Genomic DNA, 13,773 nt, shown 5'->3' on the forward strand with positions numbered 1-13,773 from the left:
TTACCCATTCCCCAGTTTTGCCTAAAAACATTGTTATGTTAATATACTTTTTACCTCTGTGATTACCTTGTATCTAAGTCTGTGCAGTCAGCCCCCTTATCTCAAGGCTATTTATTTATTATCTATTGACTTGCATGTGTCCTGCACAACTCCATGGGAGTGAGCACAATATTATCTATATGGCTCACAGGAATTAGCAGCCACTTGTTGTGAAATACTAATAAAAAGCATGTGATAAGAGGTTGTCTGTAGTGGCTTAGAAATAGGCAGACATTTAGAGGTTTAAATGTTATAAAGTATATTTATATAACAATATTGGTTGTGCAAAGCTGGGGAATGGGTAGTAAAGGTGTTATCTATCTTTTTAAACAATAACAATTTTGGTGTAGACTGTCCCTTTAAAGGGATAATAATACCCCAATTCTAAATCACTTGAAAGTGATGAAGCACAATGGTAAAAAGCTGAGAAGAAAACATCACATCACAAGATACTTTACCTCGAAAATTTCTTCAGCTTACAAAATTGTTCTTTGTCCTTCAGCTACTGTCTGCTGCATGTTGAAGAAGAAAAAACAACAGCCAATCAGCTTCATCGGTGCTGATGTCATAGTTTGCTTTACTGTGATCTCAGTTCCTTAACACCTCAATGACCACACACGTATAGTGTACATTGGTGGTCATTCACATGCGGCCATACATGTACCGTAAATGGTGCAGGTCTTGCTAGAATATTTAGTGCACCTTGAGACCTTAAGTAAACTGAATGGGTTTAAAAAAAAAAGATGCAGAAAACACATTAAAGAATTACACTTTTTAATAAATACATTTTAAGTTTTTTACAAGGGTTAAAAGGGATATGGTATATGGCAAAGTGTTTGACTAGAAAGGGCTCCAATGTATGTATGTATGTATATATATATATATATATATATACAGTATATATGTGGGTGGGCGGGTGTGTCTAAATATGTATATGTGTGTATGTATATATATATATATATATATATATGTTTGTGTGTGTATTTTAATGTATATATGTGTAAATGTGTATGGGCACATATGCTTACATATAAACACATATCTGTATAAACAATATATATATATATATATATATATATATATATATAGTGTATATATATATATATATATATTCATATAGATATATAGGTATAGATATATATTTTACAAAAAATATACACACACACACATATATATATATATACCCGTATTGTGCCGCATATAGGCCGCACCTGAATATAGGCCGCACCCTTAATGTTTGGTGCCATTTTGAAGAAATTTAATTTTTAAAGAAAATATCTTCACACCTACAATACTCATAATGCAATAAAGTTCCCAAAAAGGGAGGCTCTTAAATGCACATTAAACCAAACACTGTGTGTATAATGGCTTAACAAGTCAGCCTATCATGCGCCCATAGATAAAGTACCAAAAGCTAAATTAACCAAAAGCTAAGTTAACACACTTACCCACAAGCTGCGGCAACTTCTGTCTAACACCCGGTGCTGGATGTGTGGCTAACCGGACAACCCGGTCCCCTACGATTGTGTAATCCCCTTGAATGTAGCTGGGAGCGCTTCCTTCAGCAATAACCGACACCTCCATATTCGTTCTTCAGGTTACTTGGACTTCCGCACCGGGTAATGACATCACTCAGTGGCCAATTCAGTGGGGTAGCGGTAGTGGATCATGGTTGCATTAAAAACTGCTTACACAACAGTCCATAAAACAAGCATCATAGAAGCCCAATCAATACAGATCGCTGCTATCTGCATTGATTGGGCTTCTACAATGCTTGTTTTATGGACTGTTGTGTAAGCAGTTTTTACTTTGGCAAAAAAAAAGTGACGTTTTACAATATAGGCCGCGGCCCGCATATAGGCCGCACTGCAAATTTAAAGGTACAAATCAAGGGAAAAAAGTGCGGCCTATATGCGGAACAATACGGTATATATATATATATATATATATATATATATATATTAAAATTAAAATTTCTTCTATGTAAAGAACCTTGGAATGTAAAGTATTTATAACTACCTTTGGGTTAACAGAAGTCTTTGGGGAGAAAAAGTTAGTGAAGTTACAGTATCCTAAGTCCTTAAGTTAGCGTGCTTGTGGCTTTTCTCAGTGCAATAACTATTTATTTTCAACTTGAAATAGTCACACTAAACCTGTAGCGTGTGAGTGAAACATTTATTTAGGGCACTACTTGTAATCTAGCCCATAGTGGTGTAACATGGTGCAATACATAATACCTTGCACAGCAAACATAAACCACTTAAAATGTGGAAAAACAGTAAACAACCACAACACTACAAAATGGGATCTGTAGTTGATAAATATGTGCATCTGTTTTGTTATGGTTTCGCTGTATAGAATATTATTTGTCTCAACAATTTTGGGTTTCATGTGCCTTTAAGTCATAATTTTCGACTTCTAAAAAGGTTAGGCTAATTCAGATTTTGTAAAAATGTAATAAGGATTATAATAAGGAATTTTACTTTGAAAAGATAATTGCCACTTTATGTTTAATATGTTACTTAAAGGGAATTGACACCCAAATGTTGACGCACTTGAAAGTGATTTAGCATAGCTTTAAAAAGCAGGCTAGAAAATATCACCTAAACATCTCAATGTAAAAAAATTATATTTTACCTCAGTAGCCACCCACATGCCAATGTAAAGGGACTTTAAGCAGCCAATCAGTATGCTAGTCCTGAGACTTGCAAGGGAGTGTTTATCTAGCATATGCAGGCACAGTCATGTTGTCTTCCTACTCAGTTCAAGGAATTGTACTGTAAAATATTGTAGGATTTCAGAAAAACCAAATGAGATAACAGTAAAGAGAGCCCCAGGAGCGTATAGGGGAGGGGCGTTTGACGCCGTAGCAGGGAAGTGAACCGGATGGTTGTGGGTGGGGGTGGAGCTTTCAGATGAGCTTAAGTAGTAGGAACAGGAAGTTCACCCCCATCTTCGCATCCAGACCTAACAGTGGGAAGAAGCTCCCTCCCTCCCTTTTGTTCTGACTTGGTTGTTAAGTTGTCGCAGCTATTGGAGGGGCTTGCCTGGTTTGGGTGGTAACTAGGTGCTTGGTACCTTCTTTGGAGACAGGAGAGGTTGAATTGTGGAAAGGTAAAATAAAGTGGAGACGTGAGGACAGCTTGGCAAGCCCCCCGTGGGTAGTTACAGGGGTATTTATGATGTTTTATATGTATTCGTTATGTTAAAATTGTTAATAAATAAGCTGCGGCCTTTATACCCCAGAGATGTTGTATGTGTGTTATTTAATAGGGGAACGTAGTACCTAATTAAGGGGTCAAGCAAAGCATATGATCAGCACTGCTGATGCTGACTGGCTATTGATTTTTTTTTCAACCTGCAGCTGACAGTAGCTAAAGTATAACTGTTCACAGAGCACTTACTAATATGCGATGAAAACATTTTGAGGTAAAATATCTTCCTTTTTACATAGAGATGTTCAGGTGATATTTTCTCGTCAGCATTTTACAGTTATGCTGCATCACTTTCAAGTGTTTTAGCATATAAGTTTTATGTACAGTTAAAGATTGCTCAACACACCTGGTATTTTCTGTCATGGATGGTATTTTTAAGGTACAGTTCAAAGTGGGTAATGAAGAGGAATGTCTTAGTGAAAATGTATCTGATCATTTTAAATTGTCTGTAGCAGCTTTAGTTTTGAGTTAAAGGGACAATAAACATATTTTATACATGCATCAGAAATGAATGAAGCCATATCGAAAGCTCTATATTCAAAAATAATATTTTAAAATGTTTTAAAACTCAATTTTTCTAACAACATTTACATTTTTTGGAGTCCTGGAACACTCCTTTAGAAGCATTTTAAAGGGACTCATTCAGAGAATCGTTACTTTAGGAGAGGTACAGCCAGATTGGGACCAAATATTGTAAGGACAAGCAGCCTATAGCACCCCCTGTTGTTATTTAACTATACCCCAAAACTGACAAGTATAATATCATTTTTTTGTTAGTTTGGATTTACAAAAACATTTAAAGTTTGCAACATCCTTCCGTCGATGTCAGATGGTAAATCACTATAGAACAAGCTACTGAGTTGTTGTTTGTTCCTGGTGCTTCTATTTCAATACGTATAGGACATTTCAGTTTGAGTTCTAAGTACATGACTGTGAAAATTAACAAATTAAAACTAAATTAAAAGGAATTAGAACCTATGTAGTTCAGCAGCAAAGGTTTACTAACCGGCTGCACTATTTGGACACTTAGTAATTGCATTTGCAGTGTTTCTATTTATAATAACAACAAAAAAAGAGAAGCAGTCTCTTGGTCCTTCATAAACACGGGTAATATGTGTTGACAAGCAAGATCTCAATACAAAGTTTTTTTAAAGTTAGATATATTTGTGCGTAAAGTGATAGTAAATCCTAGCGTTTTTGAAACAATAGGATTTACCATTGGAACAAATAAAGGGGACTTTCAGTCACGAAGTATAAAATACTTCATGCTGAAAGTTCCTTTATTTGTTTGAAGCGCTCGCCGCACTGTGCTGCTCAGGCATCCCATGGCAGAATGCTATTTTGCTGAGCGGTGACGTTTCCCCCTTGTGGGCTATCCGGCTTGGTGATAGGTGGAACGCACGGCTATTTGCTAAGAGGTGGAAACTTCACATCACTGCAAAATAGCGTTCTGCCATGGGCTGCCTGAGCAGCTCAGTGCGGTGAACACTTTAAACAAATAAAGGAACTTTCATCATGAAGTGTTTTATACTTCATGACTGAAAGTCCACTTTATTTGTTCCATTTGTAAATCCTAGCGTTTCACAAACGCTAGGATTTACAATCGCTTTAAGCACAAACAAAATCAGTTTTAATTAGCCAGTAAGCATATATACTGTATGTATATATATATATATATATATATATATATATATATATATATAAAATTAGTGTGAAAAATGTCCTAGGCAAATATAATACATTATAATTCAATAAATAAGATCAGCATAACTTTCATAATCATATTGATACATGGGCCTCTATTTATCAAGGTCTGGCGGATCAGATCCGCCAGACCTCACTGAATTCAGCATTGCACCAGCAGCTCACAAGAGCTGCTGGTGCAATGCCACCCCCTGCAGACTCGCGGCCAATGGGCCGCCAGCAGGGGGTGTCAATCAACCCGATCGTACTCGATTGGGTTGATTTCCGGTGATGTCTGTCCGCCTGCTCAGAGCAGGCGGACAGGTTATGAAGCAGTGGTCTTTGTGACCGCTGCTTCATAACTGCTGTTTCTGGCGAGCCTGCCGGCTCCCCAGAAACACGGGGCATCAAGCTCCATTCGGAACTTAATAGATAGGCCCCATGGGGTTTGCCTAAATATCCCCAAATTGCCATATTGACGAAAAGTACCAAACTAATTTGCTTCAAATTCTCAGAATTTGTAGGGACTTCCAGTCTCAGGTAAAATACAATAATTCAGTCAAATTCCATTGTCTGTTCCAAATTTATAACCTTTTGAAAAACAGGATTTAGCATAAAACTCCTAAATCAAACTTTATATATTTATCTGTTATCTAAAACTGAAGGAGGTGTACAAAAAATGGACATAAAGAAAGCTAAGGAACAGTTATGACCTGAGGTTTTACACAAAACATGATTAAATGTTAACTTTGTGAGCCAAGTAGATTTTATCCCAAGCAGCTTTCCCGAACTATAGATTTTTAAATTATTTTACTGCTTATCTCACATATACTTGATATTAAACCAGAGAATCATTTTCCTTCATTAAAAGGGAATCTATTTTATAATATAATTTATTGTTTGTATATTTTATTTTTTCCTTATATTTTTACTTTTACCCTGTATCAGCTTCTCTATGCTGCAAACAGTTAAAGGGACACTCAAGTCAAAATTAAACTTTCATTATTCAGATAGAGCATGTCATTTTAAACAACTTTACAATTTACTTCCATTAACAAAATGTGCACAGTCTTTTTATATTTAAACTTTTTGAGTCACCAGCTCCTAGTGCGCATGTGCAAGAATTCACAGCATATACGTATTTGCATTTGTGATTGGCTGATGGCTGTCACATGGTATGTGTATGCATTTGTGATTGGCTGATGTTTGTCACAGGGTAAAGGGGGAGTAGAAATAGACATAACTTTTAAAAAATTGTCAGAAAAAAATCTTCTACTTATTTGAAGTTCAGACTAAGTGCTATTGCATTGTCTTGTTATCTTGCATTTGTTGATTATGCAAATCTACTGTGTTGACTAGTCCTTTAACTTGTTATGAGCTGAGGAGGTCTAACATGACTGTAAAGGGACAAGTAACTACATAATTCAGAGTGTGCAATATTAAACTTGTTAATCAACGTCTATTATCTAATTGGTTTCATTTTCTTGCTGTTCTATGTTGAAAACATACCTAGGTAGGCTCAAATGTGGCAATGCACTTCTGGGAGCTAGTTGCTAATTGGTGGCATATGCATGCTTCTTGTCATTGGTTCACAAGATGTATTCAGTTAAAGGGGCATTATACACTAGATGTTTCTTTGCATAAATGTTTTGTAGATGTAAACGACAGAAAAAAGGGCCTTTTGTAGGACATTGCCCTAAGTTAAACAGCTCTTTTACTTACAAAAATTACCAATTACAGTAAAAAAGCCCCCACCCACCAAACCCCCCAAAATAAAAATACCTAACACTAAAAAAAAACCTGAACTACCCATTGCCCCTAAAGGGCATTTGTATGGGCATTGCCCTCAAAAGGGCAATCAGCTCTTTTCCAGCCCAAAAAACCCTAATCTAAAAAAAAAAAAAAAGCCTCTCCATCCGATGTTTTTCGTACACTGAAGATTGAATGCAAGATACCGCATTCAATTTGGGGTACCTTACATTCCTATTGGCTGAAATTTTGAAATCAGCCAATAGGATTAGAGCTACTGAAATCCTATTGGCTGTTCAAATCAGCCAATAAGATTTCAGCAGCTCTTATCCTATTGGCTGATTTCAAAATTTCAGCCAATAGGAATGCAAGATACCCCAACAAATATGGGGTACCTTGCATTCAATCTTCAGTGTGCAGTGGACGATCGCATGAAAAGGAACCTCCACGGCGCCGAGGAATGCCGCCGCCGAGGACCGCCGCTTTTGAGGACCGCTGCTGAGGATCCACGCATCGGGAAAGACAGCTCCGCACCTCCGCTCTGCGCCGCCTTCGCTCCGGGTGAAGATAGAAGATGATGGAACCGCCTGGAAGAAGACCTCTGCTGGACTTCAGGAATGGTGAGTACCTATTTGGGGCTTAGTTTTAGGATTTTTTTTTATTTTTGGTGTTTTTTTATTTTTAAGATTAGGGATTCAATTGGCTGATTGCCCTTTTAAGGGCAGTAAAAGAGCTGAATGCCGTTTTAAGGGCAATGCCCATACAAATGCCCCTTTATGGGCAATGGATAGTTTAGATTTTTTTAGTGTGATTTTTTATTTTAATTGTAATTTAGTAGTAATTGGGGTTAATTTAGGGGGTGTTAGGTTAGGGGCTTAGTAATTAAATTAGTTATTTGCGTTGTGGGAGGGTCGGCGGTAAAGGGGTAAATATATTTATTAGGTTTATTGCGATGTGTGGGGTCATGCGGTTTAGGGGTTAATAGATTAGGTTTATTGCAATGTGGGGGTTGGCGGTTTAAGGGTTAATATTTTAATTATGTTATTTGCGGATTGGGGTTAATTACTTTATTGTTTTGCAATGTGGGGGTTGGCGGTTTAGGCGTTTGTTAACACTTCGTGCAGGAGGTTAGGTTTTTTGTGTTATACTTCGTGCGAGCGGTTACGTCTTTTCTTTAAAAAAAAATTCTTGCGTGTTTTTTAGTTATTTTGTGCAGGCGGTTGCATTTTTTTTTTAAGGCTTAGGATTTGCCTATGCTGCATCCAGGTGGATTCCGAAAACGCAGGTGGATTCTTTCACCACCCTGCCATTTTCGGAATCCACCGGGATGCAGCTTCGCTGCATCCAGGTGGATTCTTTTGGCTGCCTCGCGCAACATTTTTTTGAGGATGCGTGCGCAACTGGCCACGGCGACGGACGCGTTACAAACGCGATTATAGTATAGATACTTTATAACCTTTAAACCTCTACATTTTTGCCTGTTTCTAAGCCACTACAGACAGCCTCTTATCACATGATAAATAGTAAATAAAAAGATACAAGGTACTCACAGAGGTAAAAAGTATATTATTATAACAGTGTTGGGTAATAAAAGGGATTATTTATCTTTTAAAACAATAAAAATGATGATGTAGACTGTCCCTTTATCTACCAGGATTGCATTTCTGCTCCTTCAACAGAGTATACTAAGAGAATGGAGCAAATTGGATAATAAGGCAAATTGAAACAACATTGGGGTTTTATGTCTCTGTAACGGCTAACCATAAGTGATTTTCTCTTGCTATATTTATCATATTCCTGCTATGTTATAAAGATGTCTGGAGCAGCACTGCACTGGCACAAGGGAGTCAGTGTTTAAAACATCATCCAGATTGTTTGCACGTGCAATTGCGCTAGCTATACAAGAATATAATTTGTATCACTATATCAAAGTTTTTAGTTTTTTTCCTCATATTTTGCTTCAACATAACTTAATTTAGATTGTTTTTGAAACAGTCCGATAATCTCACAGTCATATTCTGTTTCCATTGATGTATTTTGCCATCAAGTAATTTAAAGGGAAATTCAGCTCAAAGTTGTTTATTTATACATAAAAAAAAATGCAGTGTAATTTAATTGTTTATTTTTTGCCTGCTTTTCCTGTTTTTAACTCTGACACTCCCCCCCCCCATAGAAGCTGGAGTGTTAGCCATAGAATGCATAACCCCAACCCTCCTACATGCTACACAGTTTGTAGTTGATATGTGCAGAAGCTTGTTTATATGTGTCTTTATTTGCCAACAGCAAAAGACATAAGATAAAATATCATTCAAGAGGCTTTCTGGGGGGTCTGGTAGAGTTTCTGGGTCTGCAGGGAGAGGAATATGAAAAGTGCTGTCCAGCAACACTTCTCATATGCTGTCCAAAGGCACAATTCATGTTCCTCCCAGCACCCCAGGGAGCATGTCTAACTCATAACTGTGCAGGAAAACAGGTGGCAAAATTACAGTTTTAAATAATTTATTTTGCAGACAGATCTTTTGCAATTCTGTGAATAATTTCTGATGCATAAATAAAAAAAAAATGACTTTAATGTTCCTTTAAGATAACCACAATACATCCTGCATTGCAACTAACATGGAGGAGAAAAGAATGAGCCATAGAAGGAACATGGAAGTAACAGACTCATCAGTGACTCACCATAGACGACATCTTTAGTTAAGAGAATTATAAAGCACCAGGAGTTGTTAGGTGCTGGAACATGAGTATAATCCTACATTACAACATCATGGTGAATACTCCAGGCTGTAAAATATTTTAACTGTTAATTTACCAAAAGAAAGAAGATCAAACATCAGATATTTTATAATTTGGGAATATGCTAATAATATTCAGTTACCTGGTAATTTATTGTTCATATTCTCAAACTGCCCAGTGCTTTTGTAAGCACCAGTTTTGTTTATAGAGGTATATAGAAGAGCTAAGCCCCGGACCAAATGTTCATGCCCTGGGCTGCCTAACTAAACCCTTGCTCCATGAACACCTGCAACTCTGTCTGCAGGCCCCCCTGATTTAGTTCCAGCTTCCTGTCCTTGCATGGAGCTCTGTGGCATAAGTGTTTTCTACACCATAAAATGGTTACTTTCCGGAACCTCCACTGGGTACCATGCACCTAGATTTGTGGTTTTGCACCCTCAGTACTCAAAGTTATCAGCAGTAATACATTTGGAATTTAGTCCCTTTTTTGCATGTCCTACTCTATTGAAGAGTGGGATTGGCTGATTGATATCACATGATGCAAGGGACGGGGGAAAAACACTTGCCAGAGAATAATCTACTGCTTATTTTTTTTTAAAAATGAATATACTTTTGTTGATTATAGAGTTATTTTGTTTTAAATGGTCCTTTAAATTATTATTATTATTATTTTTTAAATATGTAGTAGAGAACTATGACCAAAACAAATATCACCCTTCAACTTGATATGAGGTCTTGTGGCTACCATTTGAGCAACCCCAGCTCTCTTTAAAGCAGTTCTCTTTTTTTAACCCTATCATTTTGCCAGTTGGTTAAGCTCCACATAGACATACTGGACACTAGGGATGGAAGAATGTTTTGCAACATTCGAAAAATAAAACATTTTATACATTCGTTCGTTTCAAATTTTAATGTTTGTACAACATTCGTTTAATGTAATAGTATTTCTATGCAATATTTGATTTAAATGTTTCTAATAATTTTATTCTAATTATGCAATATTCAAATAAGAAAAATGTTATAGGCCCCATTGTTATGTAAGGGTAAAATATCAAATTAACCTTAAACTATTACACAGGTGGTACCTCACCCCTCAAAAACTCCACAGCTTATTTAATCACAGATCAGACCATTGTTGGCGTTGCGGCCACAAGGGCAGTGACGCGGCGCATATGTGGTGGTGGTGTAGCACGATTCAGATTTTCTGGAGAACCACCATAGCGGAGATGGAGAAAATTTTAGAAACTACTTTTCTTCTAGACCCATTAATATGGTTGCTAGGCTACCCACCTAGAATCAAATACAAACCCTATTACAAATTATTCTATATTATGACAAACAGTGTCAAATACTTAATAGCCAAAAATTGGAAAAGCAGAACTGCTCCAACATTAGAAATGTGGTCCCGCCGGGTTTCGGAATTTCTAGATCTAGAAGAATATTTCTACATGGTAAACGATAAAATTGATATTTACGCAGAGATTAGAGCCACATGGGATCACTATTTAGAGACGGATTCTAGCAATAGGTTATACCCCTAAATAGACTATAGCAAAACCAATTTCATATAATAACTAGCCTTAAAACAGATATACATTTTCTAAAAACTGAACTTAACAAGCTTATGTGGACGAGGTCATGCAGCACCTTCCTCTTCCCCGGATACCCTTCTTCGGGTATTCTCACTTTCCCCCCCTCTTTCCTTAACCTCTCTTTAACAGTAATAACTCACGCAATTTTAGAGTATATTGAGGTTTATTTCTTCTTTCTGTTAATGTTGGTTATTATGTAAAACTCACTGACAAGATTGTTGTACTAAAGGGAGCTGCGTCTCCCACACTGTACCAAATATGCCTTTTTTTCAATAAAGTCAGTTAAAAAAAAAAAAAAAAAAAAGATGGAGCTTCCGTTATAAAAAAAAAAAAAAAAAAAAAATGTAAGGGTAAAATATCTTTCAATCTACCTTATTTATGGTTATACATTTTATGTCAAATTCATAGTCTTGTGTAAGATTATACGCGTATGAACCTGAGTTTCCATATATCACTGTCTACTCTGTACATGTAGGGAAATTCCCTTATAGTGTTACTACTGACTATCTATGCCTACTAGATCTGATTATGCGCAGAGGGTGGAGGATTAGTCTCAAGTATTTAAGCTGTGCATAGTCTAGACTTTATGGTAAACTTCACTATGTTCTATATTAGATATATATGTATGCATACTACCTTTTACGCCAAAACACTTAACTCGCATTTAAGCTTGCCATCACGCTTTGACTTATTTTGCCTTATGGTAGCTTGAGAAAAATGTAACATTTTATTTGCCTAAATATATGGTTACAGGTCTGCTTAAAACGCTCACGTGCCTGAAATAACTTAACATCTCAAGGTTCAACTTAGATGGCGATTTGTTACTGTTAAGAACACTATGACAGCTCTTCATATTTTTATATGTAATCAAGGGTCCTTGGCTGTTTTCCACTTTTATATTTACATGTATTTATTCCAGACTAATTGTATAGATTTTAAAGATTCATATAGACATATATCACTAATGACTTATTTCTCTTTATTTTGGGCATGTATCTGTTTATGTATTTTATACGCTAGCCTTATGCTCGGTTAGCTCAGATATTGTGCTTTCCCAAAATGCGGATGCTATACATGCATATTTAAATCCTAATAGCTCCATTATAGCCTATTTCCCTTTTTATATAGCCCTACATATTTTATCACATCATAGGTCATATTTTCGATCTTAGCTCAACTTCTCCTAGAGGCTCCTTACCCAGCTTACATGAAGGGTCCACAAGGGTTTATCAATTTCACTAGTTAGCTTAACAGCTCCTTGGTTCTAACTTGACCCTACTTTATTTACTTCTTCCAGATGTATTGTTTATTTATCATATGTATATTGTGTTGAACTAATGCTGGTTTGTTTAATATTTGCCTTCATAGAGGTTTGTTTATTGTTGTATATGCATTCTACATCCTATCAATGAGCTTCTGATGCCTGCTTGAGGCTTATGAGTCAGGACACCAAATTATGCATGCCTTAACCCTAATTGTAGCTGTGTTATTTTATCTTACTATTGCCTTTTATAGTAGCTTGGGGACACTTATTCTACAGTATGGGATGTACTCCCTCATGCAGCATTAGCTTTATCTATATACCTTGGTTTAGTATTATAGTCTACCCCCCTAAGTAGCATAAAGTGATATACTCAATGTAAATCCTCTGCTGGAATACTTTCAGCTATTTGCCCAAAGATCTCATGATATCCAATATTTTATAGCTTATTTTAAAAGGCTCCGCCCCTCCATGTTTCCCCCAAAAAGTGGCTCTGGTCCACTGACCTTCCCATCCCCCCCAAACCATGCCACTGCCCATTTTCGCATATTAGTATATACGTTGTATATTCAATCCTTGAGTTCTCATTCATTAGAGGTGACTAAGTTTTCTTAACCTTTGAACCATTTACACTCTATATACCCAAATAATAGGTCTCCCAAATCCATATACCTACTTCATAATATGATTTGTTATACTTGGTAGTGCTTGGTTTATAGAAAAAGAGGTCTTTCATACCTTTACACAGGTTATTCCTCATCGTTATAATTGTCTCTCTATCACTGTTTAACATTAGCCATTGAATAGGATAATCTATGTCTACTGTCCCAAACTCTTGTTGCGACATTGTAATATGTACTTACCCTGTGCAGATGGACTATTGTATGTTACATTTTTCTTCAACCTCAATAAAAAAATAATTTTCAAAAAAAAAATAAGAAAAATTTTAATTGATATATTTGTAATAGTATTTCTAATGATCTCTTTAAATGTAATATTCAAATTATGCAATATTCGGGGGGAAAACATCAAATTGATATATTTGTATCTATTATGTATCAATTTACTAAATTCAATAACACATGAATTATTGAACTTCTGAATAGTATTTGTTAACTCGAATGTTCCATTTAAAATTTCAAATGTGGATATTCAATCTAATTATGAACATTCTAAAAAATCGAAAGTAACATTCAAAAACCGGAAATAACATTTGATTACCGAATTTTAATGGATTTTCATTCTTAGCAACATTCGATTGTCCAAAACGAATGTCCACCTGACTATTCGTTCTACCAAACGAATTACACCTTCAGCACATCCCTACCAGACTCTACCATCTTGGCACTTAGGTATTTTTGCACATTCATAGATCAGTGATATTGCTGGCTTTTTGATAGCTGTATTGTGCACTTTGGATTAGTATGCATGATACCGAGCAGGGGCTTTACATTTTGCAGTGGCTTCATTGCTCTATATTATTTATGTGACCTTTTTA

The 13,773-nt window shown here is 36.2% G+C and overlaps 1 protein-coding gene across 1 annotated transcript in view; it reads left to right on the top strand.

Annotated features, from left to right (window-relative positions):
• WNT2B (Wnt family member 2B) overlaps positions 1-13,773 on the top strand; it is a 174,821-nt gene that overhangs the window by 58,106 nt on the left and 102,942 nt on the right. The window lies entirely within an intron of this gene.

The sequence above is a fragment of the Bombina bombina genome, chromosome 3, assembly GCF_027579735.1.
Source record: "Bombina bombina isolate aBomBom1 chromosome 3, aBomBom1.pri, whole genome shotgun sequence".
NCBI lineage: Eukaryota > Metazoa > Chordata > Amphibia > Anura > Bombinatoridae > Bombina > Bombina bombina.